Here is a 14589-nt window from a genome sequence, read left to right on the forward strand (position 1 = left end):
GTGCTTGACACAGGAAGTGACGATAAACTATATACGTTTTTATTGCCGAGATTTTTCTGATCAATTCAAAACTGCAAATTACATTCCCTAATCCATTACAACGTGCACTGAGTAAATCCTTTCTTTTTATGTCTTTTCCTCCTTTGACATGGCAACGAAATAATTGGACTTCCTCACAAGCGATGGACAACGGGCTAGGCGAGCCGTAGCATGAACTGAGCCTTTCAAGTCGCCATTGCCTTGGCTTCGTTGATGTGTGTACGCTAAAAGTGAATAAAACCGCACAATTAGTATTGCATTTATCACTTGTATCGAGTTGCTTTCTCCATTGCACTGTTCTATGACTACACTAATGAAATTTATATTCTAAGGAAATTGACAAGTGTGTGAATGGTCGAGCTGTGTGCTAGTCTTGTAAAGTATAAAACCAAGTATTTACGACACACCTACACCGAGCGTGATGGTTAGATTGACTGAAATCTCGCTAACAGAAAGAAACTCAAAATTAACTTATAGTGGATTTCTTCTGCCCTGACTGTCGAAACAGTTTGCACGTTTTAGAAATTACGAAACCGGTTTAGTATTTACTACTGTATCAAAAGATGGGCTCATAAATTTTGTTTGATATTGATAATTTGTTTGATATTGATAATTCGGAAGAACTTTGTTTTTCCTTTTAAATGTGCTTTCATATCGTTTACAGAACCAAGCTTTTGGTATCCATTTGATTTAATTAAACAAATTGAAACCTTGAATGATAATTCTTTTTAAATATATAACACAATTTATGAACCTAGCTATGAAATCCTACAATTTTCCAATTGTATTTCTGCACACGCACAACAGACATTATTAACAAACACAAGGCACACAGGTAAAGACACCAATAAATCTATGTAAACAAGGTATATCTGTCGAAAACAAGTTGCGCAGAGCATTAAAAGACTATAAAACCCTGTGTATTAAGAAAAACAGCGTTATTTCAACATTTTCTGTATTTATAAGCTTATGATTGTGTACAGAGCTGTACCGTAATTCCTGCCAGCGTATCCAGCTCTGATATTCAGCGATTTTCAGACTCTGCCATATATGATTTTACATTCCTTCTGTCTCAGTTTCCTTCGATAAAATATAGAACGTGTCTGCTACTTACCCGAAGTAAGACATGAACTGGCAGCCATTAGGTTAAAGGGACAAAGTCGGCCATTTTTCATGAATTTTGTTTGATACGAGATACTATCTATATTGTTTGACATGTTGAAAGATACTGAATAAATGGGTGACCATGCATATATTTGACCCCAGTTTTAGACAAATTAAATCAGAACATGTTGAAAATCAATTAATTGTCATGACCATTAATTCATTTTAGCGATGATTTCATGTATCGTGTCTAAAACCGGGGTCGAATATATGCATGGTCACCCATTCATTATCTTTTAACATGTCAAACAATATAAGTAGTATCTCGTATCAAACAAAATTCATGAAAAATGGCCGACTTTGTCCCGTTAACGTCGATATTACAATATATATCAAATCTTCCAAACATGACCCAGACAAAAAGAACTTTCTCATACTAAAGTTTGTGTCATCGTAAAAAATCACACTCGCAGAGGCAACGTTCTGAATGAACCACACAATATTGAATTGCTCAACGTGTATAGCACTGTGAAAAATGCACAGAATTCACAGAATGTAATTGTTACTTTATGCAGAGGCAAAGTGTTCATGTCACTGTTTTTAGACAATGTCACAACCATGAATTGGAGACAAAAGTCTGCTTTTCTGAACCCGATGCTCACTTGTTTTCTGCACATGAGTCTAACCTTTCCATGTCCACGAAATATGTATACATAGCTTTGTGTACACACAGATTGGAACATTACGAAACTCAGCAGATACTGGGACCCAAATACCTTGCTCCGAACCCCTTCCCGTTGTTTTAGTAAACACACTTCTCTATAATTCCCATTTAATGGTAAAAATTGTGTTCAAAAATTTCGTCATCATAACAAACGCGCTGAAACAACCTATTGTTATCGTCACTTTCAATTTATTCCGTGAACCTGATAAATTATTTATTTACCTTTAATGATACTGGTAATTGTTTGACCTGTTTTGATGTCTTATCCAAAACATCAAAAGAATGGACAGGGAGAAACTGTAGTATGTAATTTCTGATAAAAGTCTTGTCAATGCAGAGGGAATAGAATGGAAGATTTATGTAATCATTTTCGCGATAATTACTAGATGTATCTGATAATTGACACGTCCTGCATCTTCAGACAACAGGACTGTAATGACATCACAACGTGATAAACGCCTTGGATTATCTGATTCATTTGGAAATTTAGCAAAACCAGCGTGAACAATGCCGCTTTTAACGAATTTCATTAATTGACTAAGTAACTTGGAACGTGTACTTGACAAGAACATGACGAGAACTAATGGCGACGCGACGTGACTACATTGATTAGGAATTAAAATACTAAATATTATGATGGAATGAAGGAAAATCCACGGGATATATAACAATGTTTTAAAATCAATTAGTATCAACTACTTTACCTTCATGAATAGCCTTTGCAGAAACTTCGCCTGTCAGATATTACACCCAATAAATCCATTTTACGACTTTGACATCATGTTGAAACGCTAAATTTCCATCTTACAGAAAAATACTGCTGAGGTCGGCAGTTGTGGGAATGATAGAGGACAAGTTATTTGGCATATGGTGATTAGTATTCATGTAAATAGACTTGATTTCGTACATTTCAGAGAGAGAGAGAGAGAGAGAGAGAGAGAGAGAGAGAGAGAGAGAGAGAGAGAGAGACAGAGAGAGAGAGAGAGAGAGAGAGAGAGAGGAGAGAGAGGAGAGAGAGAGAGAGAGAGAGAGAGAGAGACAGACAGACAGAGACAGACAGACAGACAGACAGACAGACAGACAGACAGACAGACAGACAGAGAACTACATTGTTATTGCAAATTTTGTTCCATCGAGATCGGAACCAACATATGGGCCAAGTACGACTGGTGAAGGTAATTTATCAACGGATATGGATGAGGAAATAATCTTTAAGGGTCGTTTTTGTTAAATGATAATTAAAATTCCCCCACAATGGTTTGCACGACAGTTTTGCCCGTCGGGTTCTGTTGTCTATGGAATCAATAGAACCCTTCCATAACACAGTGGAGAGACGCAGGGTCTGCCATTAATTACATTCAAGAATATCCGGTCTAAAATTGATGGAAACTTAAAATCTTCACATAAACCGTATCTGAAAAGTCCCTCTCAAAATGGTACCATATCAAGTATTTGTCGTCCAAAGACAATTTTTTCTATGAAAGTTTACGATCATTTCAATTTATTATCGTGTAATCTGAGGGCGTCAAAGTGGCGCGGGGTACGTTAGGCCTAGGGTTTAATCTCAAATTTTTATGTCTTACTGTCTTTCAGTCTCTTAGAGATAAAGATTACTGCAGTCTTTTAGATGTAAGAATTCAATTGACATGGTTGAGATGTCGATAAATCTTTTACTTCTTTATAGTCGAATAAAGATTTAGGCTGTAAAATACGCTCTCATCGTCTTCATAATGGGTTCCTAACCTTCACCGAAAGCCGCTGGACTGGTTTTGCAGAAGGATCGGAACAACGTCAAAATGTAAGACCTTAAGTGAATGCTTTATCGTCGAAAAAGTAGTCGAGCACAATTTAACGGATAGCTAATGCGCTGGAAAAATAGGTTGTCTAATAAGAGGACGAATTGCTATAACCTCAACGCGTTAATTAATAATCACGTAAAGTCGTCTAGTCTCGCTTTCATGACGCATCGATCAGACGTGGTTATCCAATAGAATATGGAAACGGATATACAGCGATAATTATTGGAGTACTTTAAAGGTCGCAGAAGCGAAATGTTACAGATAAGTGGGAGTACAGAACACTGAAAAAGCTGCCGGGACGTGCCATTAGAGTCTCTTCAAATGAACGACCTCACGCAAATTCTGTGTGATTCTTGCAGTGTTCTCTTTTCAGAAATCGAGAGCCGTAATCCTGGCCATGATAAATTCATGGAGTGCGGCTACTTTATGAGATGAAACACTTCACAAAAAGGCAGGTAGCTGTAAGATGCGACGATAAAACCAGTTTAATGAGTACACTTACTGTACAGATACTGTGACTGGTAAGAGATTTGTCAAATTTGACGACAACGTGGTTGTTGTATCTAAACTGCTTTAAAACAGTCAGGACATCCTGCTGTACAGAGTACATTGTGAAGTAACGTTTCACATATGCGTTGTATAGCAAACACATACAGAGAACTGGTTACGTGAAGACCGACAAAATGCAGAAAGTAATTTTCTATCCCCCGTCAAAATCATGAAGTTTTGCAAGCAGATTACATGATTTCTTTTTCGTAAGTATGCCTCTTGATAATGCGTTTTCGCCTGGACTTCCATCGGAATGATTGATATACCTTCGTCGGCAAACATGTAAAGAATGGGTCATTGTACAAACTATATGTTGCGTCCTAATTATACTTTGCAATATCACTATTGTGTATTATGGACGGCTACTTTGTGAACTTTGTCGGGATCCGAGTATTGTAGCGGCGAAAAGCTTTAGGACCTCGCTCGACTGATTTAATTTTATCCAGAGTAAAATAAATGGGATGCCTGTGATCAGAGCAGAATAAAAACTTTTCAAAAGTATATACATGATATTTTCTTTTCACTGTTTGCAAGTCCTAATTGCAAGTCTGATGTACTATACATGTATGTGATTTTTTGTTCAGGGTAGAAAGATGATGATGATGATGATGATGATGATGATGATGATGATGATGTTGTTGTTGTTGTTGTTGTTGTTGTTGTTGCCGTCAATGATGACGATGACGACGACGAGGATTTTACTGCAGTTTACCCTCCTCAACATTATTAAATATAATGGCACAGTTATAAGAAGTGCCATGTGGAGATTGGAGGCAAATAATTAAACTGTCTTGCATACATCAGGAAAATCCCTAGCTGCTGATGAAATCCTCGAGTCTTATCTTTCATGCTTTCGTTCAGACTAGACTGAACAGGTTCGCAGGGGAGCTTCAGTGTAAAAGGTCAACGATACTGTGTCTGACAAATGGAAGAACTGCACAGAATACGTGCGCTGTTGGTAAACCTTCATTTATAATACCCTTGTCGGACACTGATGAAAGACATTGAAATAGAAAACTTGAAATAGACTATTCCTTCAAATACTCTTGATTAAAGGTAATATATTCTCAATATCTGCAGAAACAATAGAACAACTATTTTGTTCGAACTTGATAAATATATAGGAATATGGATAGTCAATAAGATAGGCAAATTTTCGGTACACCGACCTTCTTTTTGACACTTCCAAATTTTTTTTCGCATTTTCAAAGCAAATACAAAATATTGTTTCTTTTACAGGTCACACTGAGACAAAAACATAAGTTCAAAACTGACCTTACTTCATTACAGCATGGACGCGAGACCTATCTCAATGATTATCGCTAAAATTGATAACTATCAAGGCTATGTCCCCCCTTTAAATGTTTTAGCGATAATTTAGTTCAAACCATTATGAATGAAATACTGAGAAGTAGTTAGGTCTTCTAAATTGTTTAAAATATTTGATTTCTCGCTTGACATTTTTATCTTATTTATTCATAATTTTTTTTATCAAATTTGTTCTGTATGTTAGGCGGTCCTGATCTGAATTATATGGAATAAATGGTTGCAATGTTATACACTACAGTTCTAAAAATTCTTTTGTGACTTTATGAGGACAATAACACGTATTCAAAACCGCCACAGCTCTATGATACATGCGATGGTGGAGATTGATATACTATGTGAATTGAAAGGGATATAGTCGTCGGAACTGCGCTCAAAGGTCGTATGGGATCCATACGACCAAGGTAAACACTGTATCCAAGGTACGATGGTAATTGATGAAAGTTAAAACATGTCTGTCATAATCTACGTCGTATAATTCAAATGTTGCAGCTATGATGATGAGGTGCATCTAGATATCGTGCACAAAATACATTGTTTGTAAACAAGAAACTCGCATACTCGGTGCAGTTCCAACGACGGTTTCCCAAGAATAAGTGTTAGGCCTACTGCGTATATAATACATATTTTTATAATCACAACACGTTTATATTTGTCATTATCGGGTTTTCATCGGGATGCGAAAGAACGTTAGTTGACCACGGTTCAAAGCCACGGCTTGGTTACAAAGTGCACCATATAGGCGCCGTTACTTTGTGGTAGTCGTTCAGTCTGGATGCGCACCGATCACGCATCGCACACGTGACCTCACAATATTAATGAAATGTTTTTAATATATTACAAGACTGCATTATTATGGCTATTGAATTTTAAAATGTCGCTTGCTCGTGACAACAAGAAGGGCAAACAAGGCGCAGGGAATTCTCAAAGGATTTGATCGTTTTTCTCGAGGGTCTATGTTTTAACATACTTGATTATTGTTTACCGAATCAGTGTGCAAATATTGGTACACATTCTGACACAATTTGCATCAAAGATATTATCGTCATTCCCCGGGAAAAGCTCCAAAAAACGGCTTGAATGTCTTTGTCTTTAGATAGTGCCTCAATGGAAACAATCGCTCTTTTGATTTCAACTCCATAGTGTCGTTGGCTATCTTAAATTTTATCGTTGTATTTTACATCTGTATGGGTCCACAATAAAGTGCAACACGCCTCGGGGACAGATATTCAGACCCTCAAAGTCGTTCTATTCTGCTTCAGTTGGCCCAGCACGCACTGAAGCAAATGAGGCCCGTCATGCGAAAATCAAGAAGCTGAAGTTAACACAACATAGCGGTCATTTGGATTTAAATAACTGCTAAACTATGGCTTAATGTGCACCTCTTATCCCAAATTGCGCAATGAAATGGAGGAGTAAGGCTCCGTCAACAAGTATGATAAACGTTCCACAAATATTTCTGAGGAGCGTTTTACTTAAAGTTTCTTGTACCTATAAGCCATAGGGATCCACAAAGCTGGCGGACAGTATTGCTATATGTAGAAGGTTGTAATGCCATGACAGGAACTATTTTTATCAAACTCATAAACATAGCCAATCATTTCAAAGGACAACATACATTCAAAACAATTAAAATTGAAAGGCATTCCCTATGGATATTTTACAATACGAATCAAATTAGAGAAAGCTGATGATAAATGAGCTACATTAATTATTTAAATACTAGTCCCATGGCACCATACGTGTCGATGGCTAAACACGACATAAACACATGGCATATGTTTTCTATCACGTCTACGAAGTTGTCTATTTGCTCCGGACTTCGTAGTTCACTCACGTTTTTAATGAAATTTGAAATAACTATTGTTTTGTAATTATGTAATCTTTTGTTTCCCAAATCGAATCCGTAGATTTTATAAATGTTTTGTCATGATAATGATAAGTTTGAAATCTGAATTGTTATTGCATCTAACAATGTCAAGTTAACATTTCGCGTTCTATTGTAAATAAGCAGATGTCGATAACTGAAAACTTCTCAAGTCTAGGTTCAGAGATCGATCTATGGTCCAGAAATGTTGTACACGGGCCTGTCCAGTTTTCGAAGTTAGTCTCGTTTCTCAGTTTTATGGTCCTCAGTCTTGTTTATTTAGCTTGCAAGCCTTTCGTACGTTAACTTTGCGTGCTATTCACACAGGTTTTGAGAGCAGCTTCTACCATTCTGACAGTTGTCTCTTAGACATCGAAGACCTCGTTCAATTACATCAGAACTTGTCAATGATGAATAAGCTTAGGGGAGAACCATTGATTTCGGGGGGGGATATGGAGGATTTTGAGAAAAAAAATTTGTCACCAGGTGAGAGAGAAGAAAAAAAAAATGATCCTGTCATGGCCTGAGAAAAAAAAAATTGTCATAACAGACAGAAGAGAAAAAAAAATTGTAACAATGCACCAGAATAAGCAAAATTTGGAAACCTTATTCTCATGTATTCTTTGCCGGCGCGCCGCCATAGGCGGCGCAAATGTTTTACCACAAGCAATTCTTATGTTTCTTTCCCAGCACTTATGATATAAGCATGCACTCCGTAGGTCTACTTTACACCTCAGTACACTCAATGTTTTCCTTCTATTTTCTGACCCAAGAAATCATTTCAGGATTTCTGTTGCAATATCTCAATGGCATAGGCACTATCTAAAGGGGACTATTTGACTTCTGTAAATTGTGAAAATTTAAAACACAAGACAGGAGTCAATAACTAGTGTTAAAACCAATATATTATTTTCTCAATATAAATTTGTTAGAAAGATGTACCTTGACAATGAAAAATTGAGGAAAAACAAAATATAATGAAATACAATGTGTGAGCCTTGTTTTTCTGACCACAAACACCGGATCGCAAACATACCATATTCAGGCTTTTCATTAGAAGCTGGCAGCTGGAGAAATGACACGAGAAGGTCACAGATTTTCCGTTCCTGTATATTCATTTGTCTTCAGTCTCTGGCAAACAGAACTGTTTTTCACAAATTGTATTGTCATTGTTTGGTTGTTGAATATTGTGACTCAAAAACTGATCATGCAAAAAATGTAAAAAATATCAGTGTTCAATGTCATTTTCAAACAGTTTTACCGAGTGCAAAATAAACTGAAACTCCTCTCAGATTGCAGCATTAAACACATCAATTCTCAAAATTTCCAATACGAGAGGGGGAACCCCCTCTCGTGCTCTCCCCCTTGGGGTATTCTAACAGTTTCACTTAGTGAACAAATTAAAAAAACTCTCAGATTGCACCAGACTGCACCATTGCACACATCAATATCTTAAAAATTTCCATGCAAGATAGGGGAAAGCCCCTGTGACACTTTCCCCCTAAGCCTCTCTCATGTTCTCCCCCTGTACTTTCAAATTCTGCCCGGTCAGATATCCTAGTGAAAACCCTGTCATAATATCCATCCAAATTAAACAATATACTATATGATTAGATACTGCGTGATCTTTTATATCTTTATTTTATTGTGACTTTGAATTTCTTTTGATGTGTTCACCTTTTTCGAACCATCATGAGATAGCTGATAATAGTCTAGCAGGGCACATCAGGATTTGAAGGGTCTTTACTGTTGCTGTATTTTGTAAATTTTACAATTACATGTACTGGTATTTAACTTTTCTAAGTGGGAATGGTCAAAATTTCAGAGTTAGAGAGGAAGGTTACTCAAATTCATCATGGTTGGTGAAGGGGGGAGGGTCACTCGAAATTTCGGAGTTTCAGGCCGTCAATAATGACGGCTCCCTTGATATACAACGCATTACAAACTTGATGACCAATAAAAAAAAATTTGCACTGCTACTCCATTTGGAAAAAAAAAATTGATGCAGGTCTGACAGTAGAAAAAAAAATTGCTGTCACTCTGACAGGAAAAAAAAATTTGCTCCCATACCTCTTCTCCATACCCCCCCGAAATCAAATGGTTTTCCCTATCAATGGGCAGAATAATTGCATCGTGATCAATTGACCGTATGGAAACGAAGCCACGGGAATGAGCTTCCTTCAAAACAACAACATCAGAGGTAATTCGGACACAGCCTCGAGAGGACTGTGGTTGATACATGTACCGTTTTCAGAATTAATGTGCTTGATTGAACGTAAAACATATCCAAAGCACTAGTAATTTCGCAAGGCAGTGTTTACATCATAGTTCGTTCAGTTGAAATTACCCGTTGTTCATGTAAACCCCTACATTTTAATCTCTACTAAATGGGAAAAAATCGAAATCGAAATCGAAATTTAAGTCACATACATATTCAAGTTTTGTGCAAAGAAGGCTTTATTAACTATCTACTAAACTAACAATCTACTGCCCCCTGTTAAAAGCAATACAGGAATAGCAGGTAAAGGCAGGAAACAACAAGTACAATAGAGAGCTATAAAAGTCAGCTCAAAACGTCATTATAACAGATGGTGGGTAGGAGGATGAAAAACACCAGCAGCCTTAGCTATAACAAAACAGTGTGAGAAAAAAGGCGGCAAGCCATGAGGTCGTGTTGAGAACAAAGCTGATTGGTTGCAGGTGGTCATGTGACCATCTGAGATAGCGCGATTAAACACCGCTCAAAGAGCTAGTACTTTCCTTTACCTTTCTACATTGTTGTAGGTTTTGGCAATTATACAAAGGCTTTACCCAATGCCATAGAATGCAGGTAGCAATCAAGTAAAGTGACTTCACTTGCTAATGACAAGGACATTGCTGATTGAACTTGTTCACAGAGGACTCTAGTCAGCTATCGTCTGTGGAGGGACCGTGGTCTGGGTTAACATTACAAAGAACGTACAAAAGTGACTTTGACATGCATTGGATGTGACAAAAACACCCAAAACAGCAGGGAAGTAACGTGAATAGTAAATTACTATTTCTGCATATAGAGCATTTTAAAGTGGCACTCCCACTTGGTAACATTTTTAAAGCACATTTTTTTAATGCCAACGGTCAATATTTGACGTGGTGACTGCGCGCGGATCACGAGATATCGATAAAAACATGTCCTCAAAAAAGTAAAAGTTTGAATTCCGGTGGCCCACCTAAATTCAGCTTCCGAACATCGAACGTTCGGCACTGGGGCCATTGTCAACTAAGCTATGGAGTACGAGTCTACGCTGACACTGCTGTATGCCACAGTACCGCTGGCGTTGGTGATCGGTCATGCCCCCTGGGGAAAGCCGAGTCGTACTGACTCTGAGAAAAAAACGGAAAACAAAGTTTGATTCCATCAGAATTCGCATAGGTGACCAGCACAGTTACGTGCGGTTGATACATAGCGGCCTCCGAGTGGTATGCATAGACGCATACCACGCGCGCGGCGTCAGGGCAGGCGACAAAATGTAGTCATCGGAGGCGGCTAATATTTGACACATAAAAACTGATGTTTATGTGTTATTGGTTAAAAATATAGTACAGCTGATTTAGAATAATGAAAACGACAAAAACTGAGGAGACGTTTTACAAAACTTACCTGAGGTAATGGCATAATGCTGTATATAAAGTCTTTGCAGTGGGAAGCGTCGTTCGAACTTATTGTAGACTCCCTAGAATATCGTCAATCAGCACAACAACAAACCTTCGGGGGATTTCGGGTCAAAATCAGAAACGATCGTAAAACTTCGGGATGTGAAAAATACGCTCGGGAAATGACATGTTTTTATCAATATCTCGCGATCCGCGCGCTGTCACCACCTCAAATATCGATCGTTGGCATTAAAAAAGTGTGTTTTAAAAATGTTACCAAGTGGGAGTGCCTCTTTAAATGAATGACAGAGGCTTTGTCGAGCCAACGAACTTAGCGAATTTTGTGTTCGAATCGATAAGGATAATAATGAATAGAAATATATTGAAGAATTGTTATGCTTGGGTGATCAAGGGAGAACAACGCAAATATTGTAATTAGTTTAGAGGAGGTGTGCAAGTACTTTAGAAATATTAAATTTTTGAAAGGCCTCAGGTCCCGACAACTTCACCGTAAACTTGTAAGAGAATGCCACATTGGCGCCAATTTAAACTGGCAGAACGATTTCGATTGTCAATAAGTTAATGCTCACATTGCATCTCATTATTAGAATACAAGTTTTATCATCTCCATCCCAAAATTATTTAGGCCAAGTACACATAATGACTAACAACCCAAAGCGCTAACGTCGATTCAAACAAAATGTCTGAAAAGAATTCTAAAATGTTTGGTTTCTCAAGTGTTATGGTATGAAGACCCACTACAATTTGCTCACCGTCAACATATGAGTACGGAAGAGGACGTTGTTTGTCTTTCTCGTTCCCTTGTGCAGCATCCTGACACTTCAACTCCGATGATGGGAATTTCATTTGTAGATATTTCAATTGCGTTTATTACTACCTTTCTTATTTTGTTAATAAGAGGATTGGAACGCATGATCAAACTGGTAATCGATCCGTTTGGTTGCAAATGTTTTAATCAGGGTACCAGTTTGGCGAAGTAAAGCCAATAAATCTCATTTGCGAATGACAAGCTTTCCAGAGGCTGGGTGATGTCGCTTTATTTGTTTACTATTTTCACATATGAATCTATATTTATTGCTATATGCGAGGATGGTAGTGATAACACTTTTTCTTAAAAGCTTGCAGATGTCTATATGGCTCATTACGACAGATCAGGACACAGTTTACGAAAATGAAGTGTAAGGATTGGTCACGTGATGTGAAAGTAATAACTTGATTTTCAGTTCAAAGAACACAAATTCAATAATAATCGACCTCATGAAAAAGAAATACGTCCTACTCATTTTAAAATCAACAAATTAAAATTAATAAAAACATGGTTAATTCATAAATGTAAAACAAAAAGTGTATTTCCGTATATATTATGTATCTGGGAATGTTTTGCCTAGTTTTAGAGATGAACGATTGAGTCTATTATTTGCTACCATGTTCCTGCTGGGGCGGTCGTATTACCCTCTGTAAACAAAATAAGATACATAATTCATTAAAGCTGCCGTGAATATTCCATGCGCGTTTTCGTGTATACATGAAATCCGTAAACAACAAAATACACGACATTATCTCACAAACGTATCCACTGAATAGTGATTTTAGCCTGAGATGCAGTACAAGTAGATTTAGAGAAATATTTTTGTGCCCCCAGCAGTGAGAATTGCCGACCAATTTTCCTACCAAGGTGAATGTATCACCACCATAATTTTTTAAATTTTACTGTTTGGATTAGACAAGTGCTATTATTGTAATTTCAAAATTGTGTTTTTAATCTCCGTGATGGCCTATTGCCTTATCTATTTAATTATTTTTATGGCTGTGTATATCCATACGCATTTCCATATTGGAGTGGATAAAGTAAATAAATAAATAAGTAAATAAATAAGTAAATAGAATAAATAAATAAATAAATAAATAAATAAATAAATAAATAAATAAATAAATAAATAAATCAGCATCATCAGCATCATCATTATTTTCATCATCATCATTTTCATCATCATCATTATCGCCATACCCGACATCAATTACAACATCATCACCACCACAACTATGAATGGTTTATTCCCTCAGTGTATAACCGGAGAAACCTACCGATCAAACCGACTATCACAAGTCATCAATAGTTAGCCGAAATGCACATTTACATGTACGCCGGTATAGGACTGATCCTCTGGAATATTACTTACAGGACAGCAGCCATGTACTGAAGCCGCACCCAATTAATCCATTATCAGAATGTATAGTAGGAAACCAGGGATATTTGCATACTGATGCATTTCCTGTTTTACGGTGATCCGCTTCGAACAGCTCATTAAAAGGCATCATTGCGCGGTTGTTATGATGATATCAAGTAACGATGCATCTGTCGGTAAATGAATCGTAAAGATGAAAAAATCGAAAGCTTTGAAGCTACCGAGACCACGTTTGTCCGTCTGACGATGATCGATTGTTCAATGTCAGAGAAAGGCGTCGGTCCTACCAAGTGAGCGAATATAAAACAAACTATCGAACAACCATGGAAAAGTTCTTTCGCTTGATGTATCTGTATTGAAAAAATAGTGGTTGCTCCAGTTATCCTCACAGGTCAGGCATGTCAACAGGGTGTTTTTATGTCTTTGAATAGCTTTACACATAATTCATAGGTCGAAGATCATATCGCGCAGGGCATCGTCTAAATTGACTCACTCCGTAGTAAAAGTCAGATTTACTTTTAACACGGCAAATCATGTCAATAAGTGGATATTTCATATATTCAAATTTCGCACAGGTACTGTATATCTGAAAAGTTTACAGAGATATGGCAAGAAACATATTTCTTAAGTTGATATCATAATAATTGAAAATACCTGTAATCATTATATCTATATTTGCTGTAGAATATAGATTCAAATATGAATTGTCTATTCTCGAAAAAAGGTCACCAAAGTGACGTAGACGCGTTTGTTTAAATTGATACTTGATCAAAATGCATAGCATTGATTCGGCAGCAGAGTCTTCAAGATTTTACAGTTCATTAACTGTCTTTGAATTGACGCGAAACCTGTGCAAGGTGTGATTTATACACACTAACACATGTAGCGTATACATCAGCATTTTTTTTCAGAACGATAAAGATCCATTATACGACAGTTACAACCACGGGTCAACTGAGGTTACATGCACCGTCACCTTCGTCGGTGATGACTCAAAGGATACCAACGATGTTTTGAAAATTGACGTTTAATCTAAAATTTGAAACGGAAGCTCGTCGTCCGTCATTAACGCCCGAACGTGCGTCGATTTAAAGCCATCGTAAAATGTTTTATATAAAAAATACGCACAGGTAATCAAGATCTTTTATAGCTTACTATTACCGATGATGGTGCCATAAAAGTTATAGATTTTTTTCTCACACTGACTGTGACCCGCGGTTCTGTTTGATTTGACAGAATGTAAAATCAAAATACTTGCCGAGCAAATGCATAAAAATGTTGACATTGGGAAATAAGTAATATTGATCCGTTAACAGTCTAAGTTAGTTTAGATTAATGCAC

Source organism: Ptychodera flava, chromosome 20 (assembly GCF_041260155.1).
Source record: "Ptychodera flava strain L36383 chromosome 20, AS_Pfla_20210202, whole genome shotgun sequence".
NCBI classification, from domain to species: domain Eukaryota; kingdom Metazoa; phylum Hemichordata; class Enteropneusta; family Ptychoderidae; genus Ptychodera; species Ptychodera flava.